We start from the raw sequence: 7,777 nt of genomic DNA, 5'->3' as shown, positions 1-7,777 counted from the left end.
CAGCAGGCAAAAAAGGGTCAGACACCCCCATGCCCACTGTTAGGAGTCCCACAAAAACCCCAAGCTAGAGAATCACAGCACATATGCAGAGGGCCTGGTACAGACCATGCAAACTCCATGGTACAGTTTCAATCTCTGTGAACAACTATGAGCCCTGCTTAGTGAATCCTGTGGGCTGTGTTCACTGTGCCCTTGACCTCTCTGGCTCCCACATCCTTCCTTCCCTCTTCTGTGGAGTTCCCCAGGTTCCACCTAATGTTCGGCTATGTGTCTCTGTACCTGCTTCCATCAGCTGCCAGAGGAGGCATCTCTGAGGATCTGAGCTGGGTACCTGTCCTATGAGTATAGCAGAATATCATTAGGAACCGTTTCTTTGACATTTTAAAAATCGATCTTTGGTTCTACCCTAGGCCTCTGAGCCATCCACCTCTAGTTCTGTATTGACCCAACCTCATGTCTTTTTTTAAAATTTTAATAACCCATCAGCTGGAATTTGTGCTGTCTGTATATTTTTGGGTGTGGGACCATCCAGTGAAACAAAGTGTGGTGAACCTACCAGGAGCTGCACCCTTAAAGAAAACCGATTCTCTATTCCCTAAAAGCCATGGAGTGTTCATACCTCCTCAGTTGGGGTGACGGGTTGGGAGCCCCTCCCCTCTCCGTGCTGGATGCTGGCTGGCTTGCTCTGGGCAGGGCACTCCACTGGCGCTATTCTCAGCACTTAAACCAGTTGTGATTTTCTGCGTCAACTACTACCCACTGCACAATTCTGCTAAGTGGACAAAATACACTGGATTTATTTTTAATAAATAACCATGCATGGAAAGGGTTTAGCCCAGTTCCTAACACTGCAGAAGGTGTGCAGACCAAATGCTAGCAGAGATTGCTGTTTTTAATAATAATGGCATTTGCCTTCCTAATGTCTGTCCCACCCCCTGAAATTAGTCTGAACTTGTTATGATTCCACACTTCCCCCAACAGTGACTTGTTTAGAATTAGCAATTAGCAGCCTCCCCAAGTTCTGTGAGACAGAGAGGAAAGTTGGCTGGGGAGCTGTGGCAGACGTTCTTATTCCCAGGAAAGATCTGTAAGAAGGAACAATGGACCTTAGAAGATGCGGATTGTCTCATTGTTCTCTGCTAATGCCATAGAACAGATGTTTAACGCATGTTTGAGAAGATTTTAAGCTAGATGTCTTCTTTCAGCCTGGTGATATCAGATTTCGAACTGGAAAGACATAACCTAAGACTGTAATGAGAGGCTGCAGTAGGCAAGACCAAGCCTTCCATAAGTATCGCAAGGGTTGACAATGATGTTGAACTTGGCCTTTTCTTTGTCCAGTTTTCTATAGGACTTGGCTACATCTTGGTGCTAATTTATGATTAACAAAATCACCTAATATGCAACAACTGAGATTAATACAAATTAATCCCAATTTGCAAACAGCACTTGAAAGGTGGTCCCAGGACTCAGTGTGTAGCTTTTAGACATTTAAAAGGAAATGGATGCTTTCATGAACTTGGTCTGAAACCACCAGATCTGCTGTACTGGGAACTTCTAATGATGTAAGTTTACTGCTTCTAGTTCTAGAGCATGGAAGTCCAGGGTAAGGCCTCCATGACTGCTGAAAACCTCATGCTGGTGAAGGCCTGCTGGTGAGGCCGACAACATGCTGCTTATCCTCAGAAGCTGGAAAGGTTCTAAGGACTTCCTGGGCATCTTATACAGGCACCAGCCTCAGTGACACTGTCTCATTTCAGGTACGATTTTGGCACATGTACTGTCGAGAGACTCAGTCCATTGCAGTGTGGTGACCAGGCAATGGAGGGAACAAGAAATGGGATTTCTATCTTTCCTATAAAACCTAATAGTTTTAAGAAGCATAAATGTAAAGGCTGAGAGAGATAAATACCATTTTTATTCATCTCCCATCTAATCTCTTATCTTCCCAAGCCAAAAGTCCCCCTTCTATTTGTATGACTTTACCATTTATTTAGATTCTACATAGAAGAGAAAACATGTAATATTTGTCTTTCTAGGTCTGGCTTCTTTTGCTTAACATTATAATCTCCAGTATCCTCCATTTTCCTACAAATGATGTACTTTCTTTTTCTTTTTTAAGGCTAAATAATAGTTGTTGTATGAGTATATCTTCTTCATCCATTCATGCCTCTAACTGGCACTGTAGGCTGAGTCTATCCTTGGCTATTGGGAATGCTGCCACAGTAACATGGATATGCAGATATGCCACTGTTTGCTGACTTAGATTCCTTAAGGTAAATATCAAGGGATGAATAATACAGCTAGATCATGTAGTATAGTTCTATTTTAGAGTTCTACTTTTAGTGTTTTTTTGGGGGGGGGAGGGAACCTCCATATTTACTTCCATGCTTCCTAGGCTAATTCATATTTCCAGCAATGGTGTATAAACCTAACCACACCTCACTGCCTTATACCCTTGAATCTTCACCAGAATTTATTATCATTTATTTTCTTGATGACCATTCTGAATGAGGTGAGGTACAATGTCAGTGTTGTTTGAATTTGTGTTTTGGAAAGGGGATTCTGGCATAGACAATTCTCTATGAGTTAACTCCAATGCCCAAACTCCTGGAAATGTTCCAGTCTATCAACTCTCTCAGATATGAGTTCTCTTGGAGAGATATCTCAGACTGAATTGAGTACCTCCCATGATTCCATGGCATCTGGAAAAGCTTTAACCTAGTTCATATTGCACTGAAATTTTTTGTTCATGCCTACCCCTCTGAGTTCTGAACTCCTCACTGCAAAATTGTTGGGATTGTCTTTGGTGTCCTTGACATGAAACAGGAGACCCAGGACATGGCAAACAAACACCTGTTCGACATGTATTTAACTAAATTGTCAAAAATGGCAAATGCAAGGACGTATAACAGACGAATAATCAAGAAGAACCCAATGTGCTAGAGGGATGGTGGCTTTGCAAGGACGTATAACAGACAAATAATCAAGAAGAACCCAATGTGCTAGAGGGATGGTGGCTTTGCAAGGACGTATAACAGACGAATAATCAAGAAGAACCCAATGTGCTAGAGGGATGGTGGCTTTGCAAGTACGTATAACAGACAAATAATCAAAAAGAACCCAGTGTGCTAGAGGGATGGTGGCCTTGAGTTATCTGCATTTTCAAGGGCAGATGGAGTACCTTGCCAGTCCCCAGAGTAAGGGGGCCAGCCTAGCACAAGTGGAAGCAATTTCCCTTCCCTTATGTTATTTTCTCAGCCATCCTGTGTAGCTTTCTTTTGCTATTTGTGAGTCTTCTTTCTTCTACTCTTTTCCACCCTTTTTCTTCCACCCGTTCACTCCCCTAACTAGATGGGAGAGGAAAAGGATAGAGGGTATATTAGTCAGGGTTTCTATTCCTGCACAACATCATGACCAAGAAACAAGTTGGGGAGGAAAGGGTTTATTGAGCTTACACTTCCACATGGCTGTTGATCACCAGAGGAAGTCAGGACTGGAACTCAGGCAGGAAGCAGGAGCTGATGCAGAGGCCATGGAGAGATGTTTCTTACTGGCTTGCTTCTTCTGGTTTGCTCAGCCTGCTCTCTTATAGAACCCAAGACTTCCAGCGCAGGGATGGCACCACCCACAAGGGGCCCTACCCCCTTGATCACTAATTGAGAAAATGCCCCACAGCTAGACCTCATGGAGGCACTTCCCCAACTGAAGCTCCCTTCTGTGATAACTCCAGCCTGTGTCAAGTTGACACACAAAACCAGCCAGTACAGAGGGGAAGTGTTATCATTAAACTACTCCCTATTGATTAGGGACGTTGAGTTCCTTGGGGCAAGTTTGATCTTTGGCATCAGGGTATCTAACTCCTTTTGTTTTTTCTTTGCACATGACTACTTTACAAACTGACCAACAGCAATAAACAGCAACCAACCAACAACCAACAACACACCTTTTGGGATCCTAGCATGTATATAGCCTCTGAAAAGTCTCCAGAATTCCAAATGTCACACACTATCTATAGATGTCACAGAATGTCACAGAAATTATTTACAACTGGCAAAGTCATGCCCCTGCTAGATCAAGAGGCAAATCATAGTTAGCTGCTATGGACAATCTGAAGCATCCGCATATCTCACATCTGGGATTAAAATGAAAGCATATTCTTATAATATTTCTGTATTTTTAAGAAGAAACCAAAGTTCTCACTACAATCCTATCACTGCAATGGGAAAGTAACACACATCCCAGGTGAGCAGTTTCAGAGCCTCTCAGACTACCTACCACACCTCCTTAGAAACACAATGTCTAGGGCTTTGCTCTGACTTTCTGAGCCAGAGCCTGAGGAGGGGTCACTGAGCTGAAGTTTCTTGACATTCTCCAGTTGATTTAAACACAGAGCAGCATTTGAGAACCACAGCTCGACTGTTAGGGGAGAGAATACAGGATGTGTGATCCAATGACACTGGATGCTCCTGGGAAATCAAGTCCCTTCCCTGGGCCTCCGTGTACTTATAAATCAGCACAGGGAGTCATCTTACCTGTCACTGAAGCTGTTGCCTGATTGCTGCAGAGTCGGGCTTTGCTCGAAGTCAGGGAACTGCTGGGCTGTGTTCTTGCCACCTCTTAGTAGCTATAAGAGCATGGGATTGCTAAATGTCAAACATCTAGAACTTTTACAAACTGGCTTTGCTTGCTTGTTTGCTTGAAGTGGGCCCTGAGTAAAAAAAAAAAAAAATTATTATTATGAAATTGGCAAATTCCACAAATTGAGACTTCACCTTCTGCAGTCTCCAGAGAGCTGGTGACTGGGGCACAGGGCTGCCCCAGGGCATTTAGGCCCCCCTCGTAGCCAGTTCAGAACATATTAATAAATTAAAAAATGCTTGTCTTTCTTGTGTTCTATGTTTTAAGAAATATAACACAACTTTTCAGTTGGTGACTGACAGAGAATAAGGTTGTATTGGAAAACACATTTGGGAAGATAACTCATGGAGTAGAATCTTGAGCAGTCTCGCACCCCCAGAGTTGTCTGCGGTCTTTCTCTTCATGCTTCTGTTGTGTTTGTAGTAGAAAAGATAATGTTGATCAGCATATATGCATGCACACATAATCTTATATTCCTTTTATATGCTTACTTAGATACTGTAGTTTGTGGTCTGTATGAATTGAAGTCTTTGTAAATTGCATATATAATTTTACTATCTTCATTGACTTTTAATTAATACTATTAAAGACTACTTAAAATTGAATTATGTTTTTTAACAGTTTTATTTAAGTAGTCAAAAAACAAAATGAAATTTAACTCCCACTCCTTTCCTATCTTTTCTCCCTTCCCTCTCTCCTTGGTGGTGTTAGGAATCCAGTTCAGAGCCTCTTGCATATTCAGCAAATGCTTTATTGCTGAGCTATGCCCACATACCCAAACCCCTTTAAAGCCCCAATTTTATATTTGGCCAAGAGTGAAATAAGTAGATACAAAGCATTCCCAGATACTGTAACAATGATTCTAAGAAGACTTTTCACTTGTTATGTAAACAATATTGAATTTTTATTTCATTTCACATGTTACTAGCTTGTAAACTCTACCAAAGTGAATTTTAAAGATGATTTTAAAATGGATGGTGAGCTAGTTATTTTATTCACTCTGACACTTCATTTGGGAACAAAAGACAATCTGATAAATTTATCATTTTGTTTTGCTAATTATGTGGGATAGCAACATGACTTTTCAGAGCACTGCTTTTCAAAGTGTAATCCACAATCCCCAGGAGTCTAAAGACCTTTTCAGAAAGTCTGCCAAAACAAAACTCATTTCAAAAAGCACTGTGCAGGGTTTGACATTTTCCCAATGCTTACATTTGCCTCATCAGTGCAACTGCTGACAACTCGGTACAAGCCAAATGGTGCTAGCCACCACGGCATTCACCACCACACACTCGGAGTTAACCAAAACCTAGGTTCATTTCAGAGTGCCCCTGGTGCAGCAGTAAAAATGATTGGCGGTATGGAGAATATGAAGGTTCAGTCTGTGAGAGTCAGGATGTGCTCACAAGGCACTGCAACCCAGTGGTTGTCTCACGTAGAGAAACAGAATTGCTCCACCCCCAGCTAAGCCGTTAGCTGTTATTTTAATCTGATAGAATAAGTAGCATCCTATGCTGTCATTTCCTAAACTGCATGCATTACATGAATGGCCGCCAGGTATGATGGCACACACTTTTAATCACAGCACTTGGGAGGCAGAGGCAGGAGGATCTCTGTATGAATTCAAGACCTGTTTGTTTGGGCTTCTAGTAAGTTCCAGGCCTTCAAGGATACATAGTGAGATCCTGCAAAACAAAATGACTAACGTACATGCTGTGTGGCTGTATCCTTAACCTTTAAAAATAGTTTTAAGAGCAGTGTTTTAAAAATACATTTAGGTTGAACTATTATTATCTATCAGATTTTTTAAAAACTCACTGGAGATATTTTTTGTCCTTAATGAATATTAACTGAGTTCTGAACCTAATGTGCATTTTCTCAAAAGAGTAATACCTGAAAAAAGAGACCAAAAGAAAAACCTTAAAAAGATAAATGTAATCCGACCCCCACAACGAATAACAATAGACAACTCACACAAAATGAAGCTGTGGGGTCAAGGGCCCTGGAGACATGAAAGCTTTTTAAAATGAGAGATGATCTTTCTGCTTGGGCACTGTGGCGGCAGGAAAGAGATGTTCTGCTAAACTCCAAAGTACCAAGCTCATTCCCTCAAACTCCCCGAAGGCAGGGCCAACTCAACATTTGTAATGCTCTCTCAGAAGCAGTTCTTTTGGAGTTTTTAAACTTAAAACCAAAAACTTTAATCTGTTGCTCACACAGATACTCTTCAACTGCTGCGGAGCCTCCGCCCTTCTTGGGAAACAGCAGGGGGTGGTTTCCTAAGTCCTGAGCTCTCAGTGACAGATTTAAGCCACCCAGTAACTGCTGATAAGGAACCACTGCATGTTTTTCCTTTCTGATGCTCCTGCTGTGCATCATTTAAGAAAAGGCAATTACCTGGTTAAAAGGCATTCTGGAAGAGCTGGGGAGATATCTCAGTGGGTAAAGTACTTGCCTAAGACCTGGGTTTGAATCCCCCAGAACTCATATTGAAATAAGCCAGGGATGGTGATATAATTGTAATCCCAGGGCTGGGGAGGCAGAGATCTCTGGTCTCAGTTCTTATCCAGCTTAGCCTACTTGGTGAGTTTCAGGCCAAAGAGAGGCCTTGTCACACATTAACAAAGAGGGTGGCACCTGAGGAACAACACCCAAGGTGTTCTCTGGCCTCCATATACATGAGCACACATGTGTGCGCACCAACCTCCCACATACACACTCGTGTTCAGATCCCCACAAGTGTAACTACAAAGAAACACACACAAGCAAAAAGGGAATATGGTCATATTAGGTCATATTTATCGGGTCTGTAAAACATCATGTACTTAGTATACATCAGTATACATCAAGAAGCTCAGCAGTGCTTCCTGCAGATCTGGGGGTCAGGCACTAGCATATGTATTTACTGTATTTACTATGAAGACAGCACCACAAGAAAGGGAATCTTTGTGTTTTGATCCAATCTCATGATCAAGTCATCCAAGACCTGGGATCTCAAACAGCTATTCCATTCCATTTTCTTACTCACAGAACCAAAAGAAAGAGTGAAGATCCTGGGGATGGGGAAGAAAGGGGGAGAGACCCTTAAGGAAAATACTTTTTTTTTTTTTTATTTTAGATATTTTCTTTATTTACA

General features: G+C 41.9%; 1 long non-coding RNA gene across 1 annotated transcript in view; it reads right to left on the bottom strand.

The window, feature by feature from the left end:
• Positions 1-573: 573 nt before the first annotated feature.
• The window catches only part of LOC116097524, a 43,812-nt gene continuing 36,608 nt past the window's right edge, over positions 574-7,777 (bottom strand). Inside the window, exons 5-6 of the long non-coding RNA XR_004121456.1 lie at positions 4,536-4,711; positions 574-772 (exon numbers count right to left, since the gene is read on the bottom strand). This is a non-coding gene — a long non-coding RNA (uncharacterized LOC116097524). The remainder of the gene's footprint in view (positions 773-4,535; positions 4,712-7,777) is intronic.

Source organism: Mastomys coucha, unplaced genomic scaffold (genome assembly GCF_008632895.1).
Source record: "Mastomys coucha isolate ucsf_1 unplaced genomic scaffold, UCSF_Mcou_1 pScaffold19, whole genome shotgun sequence".
Lineage (NCBI taxonomy): Eukaryota > Metazoa > Chordata > Mammalia > Rodentia > Muridae > Mastomys > Mastomys coucha.
Note: the sequence above shows the minus strand (reverse complement) of the source record. Positions and strands in the feature narration are given on the sequence as shown.